This window comes from Hakea prostrata, chromosome 1 (assembly GCF_041222555.1).
Source record: "Hakea prostrata isolate BN-2017 chromosome 1, UWA_Hpros_2, whole genome shotgun sequence".
In the NCBI taxonomy this organism is placed as follows: Eukaryota; Viridiplantae; Streptophyta; class Magnoliopsida; order Proteales; family Proteaceae; genus Hakea; species Hakea prostrata.
The window spans coordinates 3,500,734-3,513,804 of NC_142600.1; the positions used below are offsets into that span (position 1 = coordinate 3,500,734).

The window sequence follows — 13,071 nt, forward strand, 5'->3', positions numbered from 1 at the left end:
CTTACGTGGGTGATTAATATCCTGCGGGGTATAATGTGATCTCAAACTTCAGTGACCAAGTCATGGGTTGGTCCTCAGACGACAAGCTCTGCTCTCAAGATGTAATTAAGATATGTGCAAGCCGCGTCTTTTCAGTGAACAAGTCATGGGTTCGATCCTTGCGAACGACAAAGCTCTCTCTGAAGATGTAATCAAGATATGTGCAAAGTCGCGGAATGAACCTGGTGGATGAGTCTCCAAAAAAATTTTTTGCATCCACAACACATCAAAAAATTAAAGTTCATTTACAAATTGCTGCTTACCACTTGGACCAACCCCGTTGGTAATCATAATTATTTAATATGACTTATAATTATATTTCAACTATTTAATATGATATTGGGACACATTTCATACATCTACAAAAAAATTAATGATAAAAAAATGGACTTCATAAATTTTTCCTATCGTGAGTCAAATATATTGTTACCCTTTGCCCAAATTAGGCGTATAGCTTTTCACCTTATAGGTTGGTAGTCATTTACATCTATTGCCCTAAAAATAAAAACCAATTACAAATTTACTTTTGGCATTAAAATTTAATGGTGATGCCATCACCAAATAAATATCCAAAATATCAATTTTATCTTTTCTTATTCAATTTTACAAATCAATTTTATCTTCATCTTTATAGTCTCTTTTCTCTTTCCACTCTCATTCTTTGGCTCCAACCATAGAGCCTCACCGCCACCAGTAGAACCCAAACAAAGGTTCATATTTTGAGAGATATAATCTCTTGTTTACGCGAATATGCCATTAAAGTAATTGATTCTGGTTGTCTGGCACTTAGGTACCTAACATGTCTCCCTTCCAGCTCGATCTCTTGATCCAAAACACAGCCATGCGTCTCTACAAAACCCATGTTATCGACACAAAAGCAACTTTTGATCACGGTTACTTGGTGCAAGAATGTCACTGTCTATAGTGCCCCGGCATCAACATTAGCGATGATCCATTTTCTTCAACTGCTCTGAAATAAATGTATCAATTGATATGGTTTTCATAATTCGATATGATTTCGGTACGGTACCAACTTTGAATACCAAAAACCAAAATCGTATCATACCGAATTTAAACGGTACAGTACACTTTCGGTTTTTATAAAAATAGTTCGGTACGGTTTCGGTATTAAATCGGTGTTGGAAAACGGTTTAAACACGGTATCTAGTGCGGTACAGTTTTTGTACGAATGAACTTATGCCACTTTTGTTGTGATCGACCAATCGATATAATTTGATATTAACAAATATAAAGCAAGTAAATCTAATTAATAGAGACAAAACAAGTAAAATCTAAGAAGATGAGTGAATGATGAAACAAAAAATTTGAAATAGATAATTAAATAAATTGTAAAGGTAAAGTGTTTTAATTGTAAAATTACAATTTATATCCCTTGATTTGTTGGTATGTATCAAAACCGTACCGAAGAAATTAAGTTTTAGTATGTACCGTACCGAATTTTAAATGGTACGGTACGTACGGTGCGGTTTGGTACTGTTAAACGGTTTCGGTATGCAATTGACACTCTTACTCTGAGATTCCACACAATGAACAAATCTGGTTATGAAGATGAAAGACAATTGGGAGTATGAGGATAATACAATTAAATTAAGGTGGACTATATTGCCAGGGGCTTTAGGGTCTTTAGCTTTTTTTTTTTTTTTTAAACGAGGACCTCCCCTAGGGAAGTTGGGTATTTAACCGCTTTAACATACCACCTCTGCCACCTCTGCATTAGTAGGTTTTGGTGTTCATCTCCACCAGTTTGCATTATAAACCCCTCATTGCTTGTTTCAGATATTCGGCTTGAGAGCTTAATATAATTTTAGCTTTGTTAAAAAATATATATAATGATATTTCCTTTGGATAGATCTCCTCCACAACTCAAAGAGTATTTTCCACAATTATAAAAAAAATAAAAAAAAAAATAAATTACAACTAAATTATCTAGATGGACACTAAAAAATCATACAATTAAAAAACACTCTTTTTTTTTTTTTTTTTTGATTTTTTTTTTCTTTTTTTTAACTTAAGTTGGGCCTAAATTCTTGAATGTCTATTTAAATGAATTTTTGTTAACTGCCCATTTTTAATTTTGTTTGAAATTTTCAAGTTATTTAGTGTTGAAAGTTAAATTTTCAAATTCAAATGATCAATTAACCACTATTTGTCAAATTACTAAAATGTTGTATCATTCAATTAAATGATCCAGCCCCTAAGTGGATGATTAAAAGGTAAAAATATTCTTTCTATATCTTGTCAAAAATTCTACCATCGGAGCAACCATTGCCATTCCCTTAGGAACAGTTTATAAATTTTTCTCACTTAAATGGGCAGTCAATAATTTAGGCCCAACTTTTGTGAATGCCATTAAAAATGTTCTTTTACAACAATTTATAATTTTTTTTTTTTCACTTAAGTGGTCAATCAAAAATTTAAGCCCAACTTATGTAGACACCAAGAAAAAAGTTCTTTTCCTTTTAAAGAAAAATCCCACAAAATGCCATAACGAATCTAATTTTGCCCTTTTGCATAAAGAGATTGATGATTACAACTTAAAAAAAAAAAAAAGGCATAAAGAAATTGATGTCGCACATAATTATATTTTTTTATTAGCCAATTAACACTTAATTCGATATTGAATTTTACCATGTTCATTTTGGATCATCCATTTCCCTCGTCCATTTCCCTTTGGATGAATGATGCTTGTCCATGAGTCACATCCAAATGTTACGTTAAGACTTATAAGATAAAAAAATTTGTTATTTTACCTCAACCTTTCATATGACTGATGGACAAGTATTATTCATCAAGAGACAATTAGATGGTCAATTTTCTTATAAAATTTCCTACATTGCTATATTTTCTTTTTCTTTTTCTTTTTACCTAAAATACCTTAAGTTCTTAATGATAGATAAACAATTCTCGTGGGTGTTGAGCCTTAATAAATAATTATAGCGATTACAAGTTTTATTATGATTTTATTGGTTTGGACGCAAAGTAATCAACAATTTCATGACCTACACTAATTTTTCTAGTAAAAGTATGACCTAGTATATTTCAATCCTACTTGAGGTCTATTTATTATGATATTTGATATTTTTGTTTTTGGGTTGCTAACCCCGATTCCAAGGCTCTTCCCTGACTAATCCGGTGTTCGACCTGGGTCACACACCTAGGCTGTGGTGGGTGAGTCTCCCAGTGATAATTTTTTGCATCCACAAGGTTTTGATACCGGACCTTTGCTTAAGCAGACCAAGCTGCTTACCACTTTGACCAACTCCCGTTGGTTGATATTTGATATTTAACTTGAGGGTTTCGAACGATACTCCGTATGATAAAACAGATCTTATAACAAAAAAGAAAGAAGTAAAAAAGTTACAAATTAATATTGGAATAGTACTTTATTGTATACTCCATAATGTTTTCAATTAGGGTGCATTTGTTTGCTCAAATAAAAGTGGGGTACGAGAAAAAAAAATCCATTAAATATTAAAAGTTTGGTTTGTTTGGTTGTTTGTGGGTGGAAAAATTATAGACAATATTTATTAAATTAATGAAACTTGTTTTGTGAAGTGGCAAGCTAACTTTCCCACCCCATACATTTTGAAAATCAAACAAAATATCTCGGACTTTTTTGAAAAAATATGGAAAACCAAAAAATGGGACCCATAATTTACATGTTTCTACAAAATCCATTAATTTCATTCTCCTTCACCCAATTACACATAGGGCCCACATTTTTTCCCCCACCCCACCTTTGCAAACAAACGCAACTCGATGGGATGAAAAACCATATATTATACGTGTCTGGGATTAACCCTTCTCTATTTTCTTCTTTTTGTTTTTTTTTCTTCATCATTCAATTAAGGGTTAAGAATATGCTTAAAACCTTCTCCTAATTATATTAAGAGTTTTTTACATAAACCCCTCCATTTCTTAAAAACTCTCCGCATCCCCTCAAAATTGAAACCTTGCAAAGCCCCATCCACATTTAACACTGTAAAGTTTATTTTTGTTTCAAAATTTGCTTTTACAATTTTACCCTTCCTTTATAAGTTTATTTGAAATCCTAAATAATATTTGTAATAATTTTTTTTAAATGAGTCTTCTTCACTTCCATTGGAAACATGACGCATCCCCTCCAAAATAAAAACCGGCACTTTCATACTTCACACCATTAGTGAAGGTACACAGTAAATTGATTAAAGTCAAATTAATTTGTTTATATGACCACATTGGCCATAGAGTGATAAAATGATCATGCAATAATTTTTTAATTTGAATAAAATATCAGTCATATCATTTGGAATTATACGGTGACATAAAAAATATTGTTTAGGATTTTAAAATAAATATTAAAAAATATTATTTATGATTTTACATGAATTAAGTGTAGTGAAAAAGTAAAATTATATCATGATTAAAAGAAAATAGATACGGTAAAGTGTGGAGGAGAACTTTGTAAGATTTTGATTTTAGGGAGGTGTTGAGTGTTTTCAATCAAAATGGAGTGGGGACTCCTATAAATTTTTGTTAGGGTTTTAAATAAATTTATTAAACTAAGGGTAAAATTGTCAAATTAAATTTAAAACTAACGAAAACCTAATAGTATAAAACATGAAGGGGCTTTGTGAGATTTCAATTTTGAGAAAGGTGCCGTGAGTTTTCAATGGAAACAGAGGAGAGGCCACATGTAAAAATTTCTTATATTTACCTTCAGTCCTCTCCTACACACAGAAATAAAGAAAAATAAAATAAAATAATGAATAAACAAATGAAAAAAGACGCTAAGAAGTAGAACCATGAATGGGTTTATCGTAATTTTACGAACGAATCGGGATGATCTTAAAAAAGTGATGCACGCGGGTACCCGCTGCTATAAATAGGTGGTTGGCGGCTTGGCGCCCAATTTATTTCAATCGCTTCCCATCGAAGCGTTGGTATCTTCAGAGCAGGGGTTCGCTAGATCTCCTTTTGGCACGATGAATATGCTAGGGTTCCTAAAGATGAATGCTAGGGTTTCTAGAGACGAATGAGCTAGGTTTCCAGAGATGAAGAGTTCAGACCAGTTCAGATCGTTATCAGGGTTAGTTTAAGGAGCCGTGAAGACCTTCCATGTAGTGATTTGAATCACCTTACATCGTTATCAGGATCATTTTCAGGAGCCGTGACGACCTTCCCGGCATTGCGGTAGTGATTTGAATCTCCTTCGTCGGCAGACTTGCAATTGTGAATTTCAGTGGAGGTTATTGACGAACAACTCTAGCATTTCACTTAAATCTATAGAAAGTTTGAATCCTAGTGATGACATATGTTCTTGATTATTCCATGAGAACTGAATCGACTAATATTAAGATGGATGCGAAATGGATCCCCTCATCTATTTGTTGTGAACTATGGGATAATTGTTCTGAACGCACTCATCTTATGATGCGTACTTCTCATAGAATCTTATTTCATCTTGTCGTTTCACTTCAGGGTTGGCTCCGCCTCTATTTTCATTTTTTCTCCGCAAATCTATGAAAACTGTTCGGATTATTCTCGATATAGTTGACTAATGACTTTTTTTTTTCCTTTAATAAAACAAGGAGAAACGTTTTCCCTTGATTTCAAACTTTTGTTTTTTTTTTTTGGGGGAGGTTGGGGGGGGGGGGGGGGGGGGTTTTGGTAAGTACAACCGCTTGTTCATTCATTGTCTATATAGGTTCACTACATGTTTCTTTAGCTGATCAGAAACACCAAGGTTCAGGTAGCATCTTTCATGCGCAATGCTGAGCGTTCTCTTCAACATTGCAGTTGCATATCATTTGCTTCCCTTTTAAAATAATTGTTTTTTATCTATTGTTCTAGACATTTTCAATTACACGTAGGTTCATTTTTGTTTCTTATGCAGAACAAAGCAGAAAAAAAAAAAGAAAAAAAATCAGCCGAGCATAGGTATTCTAGAGTAGAAGTTAAAAAAGAAGAAGCAACCAACGAAAATGCAAAGTTCTCAGTGAAGCAGAGTGAAGATGAAGATCTCGAAAGGACTTGAGTCGAAATTACCTTCTACAAAGACCTAATGTGGTCAGCTCAGTGAAACTCTACAGCAGTTAGTTGGTCAGGTTCAGCATGCTAGGTGCCTTCTTATATTCTGGTTTGCTTCTGCACATTCAGAATCTTAACCTTGCAAAATCTGCATCTACAGCTGTGCGAAATAAGAAGTTATTTGAAGACAAACTGTCCTCATGTTCCCAAGATGTTGGCAATTTGAATCTTGTGATGAATGACCTGTCTGTGAAATTGGAGTCAGCTGAGCAAACTATTGGAATCAGGTAGATAATTCTTTGGCAATTTTTTCTTATGAGAAGATCTGTCAAATTGTTTGAACTGTTTCATTTCCTTACAAAAGGTCGCTGAGCTTGCTGCAAGGTTAAAAAACCACTATTAATTTGATAGTATTGTACCCAGTTTACACTTAATTATTGAAACATGCTTTACTTTTTATTAGGAGAGGAAGAGCTTATGGAACTCAGACTTCAGAAAGAAGATCTGGATAAAATTTATCGGGGGTAATGAATATCTTAGAGACCCTGGTCTTATAAAAGACAAAGGTTTGTGTTTCCTTGCTCTAGATTAAAATATTTCCAACTAGACAACTGGTGAAAAATCCTGCTCTCAACCTGGTCTGCTTTTATTGTCAATAGTTTTAGAATGAATCTAATTGAAGGGATCCTAGTAATTGCAGAATGACTGGCCTTTTGACTGGTTTTTGAATGTTGAGAAGAATTGTACAGGTTTAACATTGTTTATTTGTTAAATATCTCCTTTGGCTCCAGATTCCAAGATTGAACAATTACAAATAACTCTCGCTTCCAAAAAGTTGGATGTGAATGGTCTTAAATATCAGTTGAAGGGGAGCACCTTCAATCAAGGTTAAGAAAAGATATCCACAATGGCTTGAGATCAGTTTAGAAAAACCTGGAGAAATAAAAGAATGCCTCTTCACACAAGTAATGGAAAATTTGCTATAAAGCTACTTATATATGGTAAGAGATAAAGACTTTCTTCATGTATCAAAGGTCCTCTTAATTGAATTGGATAAACCGGCTAAATTCCTTATTTGATACTTGAGTATAAGTTATGCAGGGAAAGAGAAAGACTTGGCTGCCAAGGATTCTCAACTCCAATTTGATTGAATCCATGGTCAATTATTTCTTCATGTTGTCTCAGAAAAAGATTCCTTGCAACCAGTCGATGGATGTCTGAATGGTAAGATTCTTAGACTCAATTTGTGATGGTGCAGCATGCCAAGGAGAGCCATCTAACTGAAGGGCAAGTTCGGAAGGTTGAAGTCCAAAATAGAAGCTCTGCTTTCAAAGAAAGTTGAATTGGAGATGTTGGTAACCAAGTTGGAGAAGGAAAATCAAGTATCTTACGGACACTACAAATCAATCCAAAGACAAAATGGTTTGAAATATTTGTTTGCTAATTCAAGGATAAAGTTTAGAATTTTACTTTTCTACTTTTGAATCTGTCTGTCCGAGTTTTGCAGGAGGAGTTGTGACCACAAGTCACATGCAAAATTGGAACTCTCGAGAAAGAGATCTGTAAGCATTTAGAGCTTGTCAATTCCCTTAAGAAACAATTAATTCATGACATTTCAAACAGAAGGAGAAGCAACTCCTTCAATTCAAGGACAGATAGTTAGAAGATTGAAAATAATAATAGAACATCATGGCAAGAGTTGGAGTAATTGGTATTACTATTTTTCTAGAGCTGACCGAGTGTTTGACAGACAACCAATTTGTTATTGTAGCTCTCAGTGGCTGAAAATGAACTTCTAGTGGCTGAAAGCGAAGTTGTAGAAGCAGAAAAAACAATAAGATCTGATGCAGGATTGTAAACAATTAGAGTTATCAAAGCATTTGGACTGAACATCAGATTTTATGTTTTTAACCATTCAGATTACATCAAGTTCCTTATGGTGGTTACTCAGCCCTCTCTGGTTTTATGGTAAGAGGAATGTGATTAGGAGATTGATGACATCTGTAGAAAGTGCAAGGGCAAAAGACAGATTGCTTATCATGAACAGTAAAAGGTATAAGTGTCCAATAGTTATTTATTTGCAGTTTGCGTGTTAGTTATTTAAGCTGATGTGTGCTGACCTCAGGCAGACAGATTCATTGAAGAAATAGAGGTAGTCAGAAATTAACAGAGCAAATAAGAGGCAATAGTTAATATCTGTTCAGGAGAAACACACTGTGGCATGTCCACAATGCACTTTCTTGCAGAAAGTGGTTTTTGAAGAACACAAACATCTTTTACTATTCACGGGGTTACGCTGTTGCGTATGTTGTTCATATAGCACATTTCTAGAGTAAAATTTTTGTGCATGTTTTTTTATCAGCAGTCTGATACTATTGTACATCAGTGTTTTTATGTGCTACAGCTTCCTTTCATAGGTAAAGAAGTCAGTACAGAGGAATGACCTATCTTCAATTTGCAGACTAACCATATCCAGCTAGAGGATGATAACAAAGAACTGAGCGCTAGGTGGACTAGAAGGAAGAGCTGATATGCATCCAGCTTCATGTTGAAATTGAATTTTTGGAGGTAAATATAGCTAAAGTGCTTATATTATCATTGTCTAGGAGCGTTATTCAACTGCTAATCTATAGATTTGATATCAGTATTCATGTACAATACTAGCTGAATTTACTTTTAATATTTCTTAAAAAATAAACTTTAAGATCTTATTATCATTTATCAGCGACGTAAACACCGTAAACCAGTTATGAAAGATCTTCCTGCTTGTAAGCTTCAGGCTGTTTTGCATTCTTGTGTGTTTTCCTTTATTCTAAGGCAACACAGTTGCTGGTGCCTTGACTAAGGTGTTCTTTTCAATTGAGCTGCTAATTGTTTGGCATAACAGTGATCCTTGGCTGGTTCAATTATATCATGAAGAAGCCAATGTTTGTAGACTGTTTCTCAATAGATTCTTTCCTTTTCACAAAGAAAAGATATTCGTACTTATATTATGAATTACATCATGCATTAGTCATAATTCATGCAGCTGGTTGAGTCTGTTACTTTGCCACATGAGGTTGTTTCAAGTTTTTCACTCCTTATGAGTTGTGATAAACCATTATTTGTGATATTATCTTCGCTTGAGGAATCCAAGTTGAGAGTTAGCATTATTTTATGAAGTCAAGATTCAGGTTCGGTATCAATTATCATTCTCAATTATGAGAAATTTTCATTATTTTAATTTGTTTGGCATCTACTATCAGTTTTATTTTTATTTAAAATAATAGAAAAACCTCCAAAATCCATAATAGACTTTTTGTTTATTATGGATTATGGTGAGAATTTCATTCGCTTCATTTATGCGCAGGTTTACTTAGAATTTTATAGTCAAGATGAGGGTAAAATAGTCAATGCACATTTTTTAATATATAAAATCCATACTTTTTCCCTCTTTTCTCACTTGCTCACTATCATTTCCTAATAATTGTTTATTTTGACACCAAACTTATTATTCATTCCATAATTTATTCTCGACAAAATTCACCAAATAATTTTTCATTCTTGACCAATAATGAATTCTTGTCAGTTTATCTTGGCTATAATATTATGTTTCATGCTTTTTATGATGCTTCTGAACTTATTTCTGTTTTATAACTATCAATGTAGCCAAAGAAATATTGGTATGTAATCTCTCTCTCTCTTCCTTTTCCCCCCGGGGGGGGGGGGGTGTAAGAATATTGGTCTTCAATCTCTGTGGTTAACATCCTAGCCTCTCTCTCCCCCCCCCGAGAAAGGTTAATAGACTAGCTTCTTTTTTTTTTTTTTTTTTTTGGGGGGGGGGGGTAAAATTGACAAGGTAGATGATTAGGATGTATGTCTTTTTCTAACTGTTTATGCTATTTCTTTATTTCGTGGAAACATAAAACGAACACTTCATAGAACTATCTGTTCTTACCAACCGAAAGAAACAAGATAATTCTATTTTGATTTAAAATTGCTCATATCTTATTCATCCGACAGGTTAGAATAAGGTTTGAGTCATTAGGTTTAAAACTTGCATCCTTAGTTTTATTTCATAGTGTTATTGTAGTTTTAGTTCTCAAGAGTCTTGATTGCTTGTATTCTTAGTTTTGTTTCATAGTATTATTGTAGTTTTAGTTCTCAAGAGTCTTGATTTCTTGTATAGCTGTGTATGATAGTAGCTAATGATTAAGTGTTCCATCGGTTCATTTTCATTCATTAGGGAAATCCTAACCTTTTTTTTTTTTTTTTTTTGGGGGGGGGGGGGGAGTTAAAGGAGAAATTCATTCAGAAAGTGCTAAAAAAGTGTCCGAGCAAAGCTATAATAACCACTCAATAAAAATGGATCAATCCTACACTCTGCATTGAAGGGAGGCAAATACATTGGATATCTTGCAAATGGATTAATCCTACACTCTCATTGAAAGCCTTCATTTTTATATGGTAAATGAGGCCTTCCGTGCTGAGAGATCTGCTACAGAATTGGATCTCATATGAACAATAATGAGCTTAAAATCTAGATCCTTAGAGCAAAACATTGGATATCGTGCAAATGGGTATGAGCTGGATGGATATAGGACTGAGCATTCATTGTTCAATATGTTCACCAAGAGCTGGCAATCAGACCCAATCTAAACATATTCGTGACAATCTGGCAAGGCCTCAAGTAATCCGATACCAGCTGCAAGTGCTGAAAAGAAGGTAGCAGGGATGGATTGTGCAAGTACCTCCCTTCCTTCTCCATCTCAAATAATAAATTCTATGCCACCCTTCATGTCTTGCTTCCTCTGAAATTCAGTTTCACGTAAGGTGGGGAGGCGGGCCTTCCAAGTTATCTTGGTATAGGCTTCATCTTCCCCCTGTTACCTTCTTGAGCTGCTGAGTTACCTTTTGGCAGCCCAGAATTCGCTATGAGCAGCCCCGCTTAAAATGACTTTTGCTGGACTCCATTGCTTCCTTCCCACCACTCAATTTTTCTTGCTTTCTAAACACTCTTCCCCAACTTGTTTAAGTTCTTCCAGCCATCTACCCAATAGGCCATAGATGATTGAAATCTTATGTCACTTGCACTTTCTATTGTTCAAATCGAATATTTTCCTCATGCAAAGTGAGTGGAGAGAAATTATATCTTATGGTATAAAACAATTAGCAGGTTTCATCCACAAAAAAAGAATCAACGAATTCGGGGAAGCTCTCATCGTTGTTCACAGATGGTCCAAGATCTGAGAGGTATGTGTTGTCAGCCATACTTTCTTTAGTTTTTCCTTTGGTTGCGAAAGTGGGCTCCACCAACCATGTCATGCCAAACGACCAGTGGCAAATTATTGCCACTGTCACTGCAGGGCGCAGAAATGAATGTCAACGTCTTCCTAGTGGCCCTGAACCGCCTGAACTCCTTAAAGCACTGTGCAACGTTTTTAGCTCTGGAAGATCAAATCATGAGCTACCTCGGGAAGAGAACCTCTCATGTTGTTGCGGTTGCGGGGCCATTGTGCCGCGAGATAGGACAGATCCTCAGTTAGTCCACATAAAAAGAACGACCAAGCTAGTATCACTATCTACATTCATTGCCAGTGATCCAATGAAAGCTAAGCACCTGAGGTAATGGGGATCATGAATTCATGATTCTTCCTTCGTATGGATTATAATAGCAGAAAGAAGCATCCAGGCTGGCCCAGGATGACATCTTACCTAACCTGTCAGTGTCCTGCCCTTTGTAATTGATAAATTTTCATTCAAAATTTTAGTCCCTTAAACACTGCCCTTTGTAATTGATAAATTTTCATTCAAAATTTTAGTCCCTTAGGGCTATGAAAATAGGGATAGGGCTATGGAAATAGGGATTGAGATCGGTGGGATCAAATCGGTTAAGTACGATTGCTTCATATCAGAATTGGGACATCGAGATTCAAAATCCTAGAATAGGGACATTGGGTTTCAAAATCCTATAATTAGGACTGCAAGCCCAATAGTCCGGTTGGTCTGTTAGAAACTTAGAATTGATCATAATCAGCCTTCCACATGAAAAAAAACCCATTGATCTGGTGAGAGACCCACCCTAGACTTTGCTGCATAGGAACATTTTATGAAAATCGTAATAGGGGATTGAATGGTTTAGAGCTATTTGATTTACATCAGAGTAAATCAATTGGAATCGGTTTAATGGACCCTAGCTGGGATCGACTAGAACTGAAGGTCTAGAATTGGGAACGTTAAAGTGCCTCTTGGGAAAACCGAAACTCCTTCCTGAAGAGAAGGTCTAGCATTGGGATCGACCTGACTTTCTCTTGTAATTTTACTACTGGTGCAATAGATAGCTGCAATTTATCCAACCACTCTGATTGTTGTTATAACGCGTCCAACCACTTGAATGTACACTTTACCTTCATTCCCCGATCAGTTCTTGTTTGTAAGATCGAAGTCACACTGCTAATTAGGCAACATTTCCTGCATTGAATAGATTGACTAGAACAATGATCAACCGACAGATAATCTTTGGATATCATTTCCATGTTTAAAGTTTCTGAAAATAACTTTGTTTAAATGACTTTAACCTAAAAAGGTAGATTCGAACTGCTGATGTCCTATATTTATGAGTCATAATCACAAAATACGCTAAATTATTAATAAATGCCAAAATTCTTGCACATCTGAAGGACATCCTTGTGATTTTCTTGTATCTCATGCATTTGTGAGGTACTGTTTCTCCATGGTTATTTTATATCATTCTCTTATCATATCACTTTGTTCACTATTTATGGTAGCAAATTACCCCATAAGAGAATAAAGGGGGGAAAATTGTCTGTTGTGCACATCTCTCTGTTGGGCAAAGCAGTACAACCCCATAGCATGACACGTGTAATGTACTGAATAGAGGGTACATATTAAAAGCTGATTCTTAAGTGAAAGAAAATCCACTTTTATAACTCATTTAAGTCTATGCCAGCCCCTTTTTAAGAACCCGGTTCAAAGAGTAAACTCCTTCAAAAAACCCCTTCT

At 34.9% G+C, this 13,071-nt stretch overlaps 1 long non-coding RNA gene across 6 annotated transcripts; it reads left to right on the plus strand.

The window, feature by feature from the left end:
- The first annotated feature begins 4,976 nt into the window (after positions 1-4,976).
- LOC149026721 (uncharacterized) lies at positions 4,977-9,755 on the plus strand. 6 transcript variants are annotated; one of them, XR_016173460.1, is made up of 6 exons: positions 4,977-5,287; positions 5,936-6,146; positions 6,230-6,356; positions 6,533-6,635; positions 6,861-8,122; positions 8,531-9,755. It is a non-coding gene; the product is annotated as an uncharacterized LOC149026721 (long non-coding RNA). The 6 variants fall into 6 exon arrangements; XR_016173459.1 differs by having other exon boundaries at positions 6,861-7,070; positions 7,171-9,755; XR_016173462.1 differs by having other exon boundaries at positions 6,861-7,070; positions 7,328-9,755.
- Positions 9,756-13,071: the final 3,316 nt, after the last annotated feature.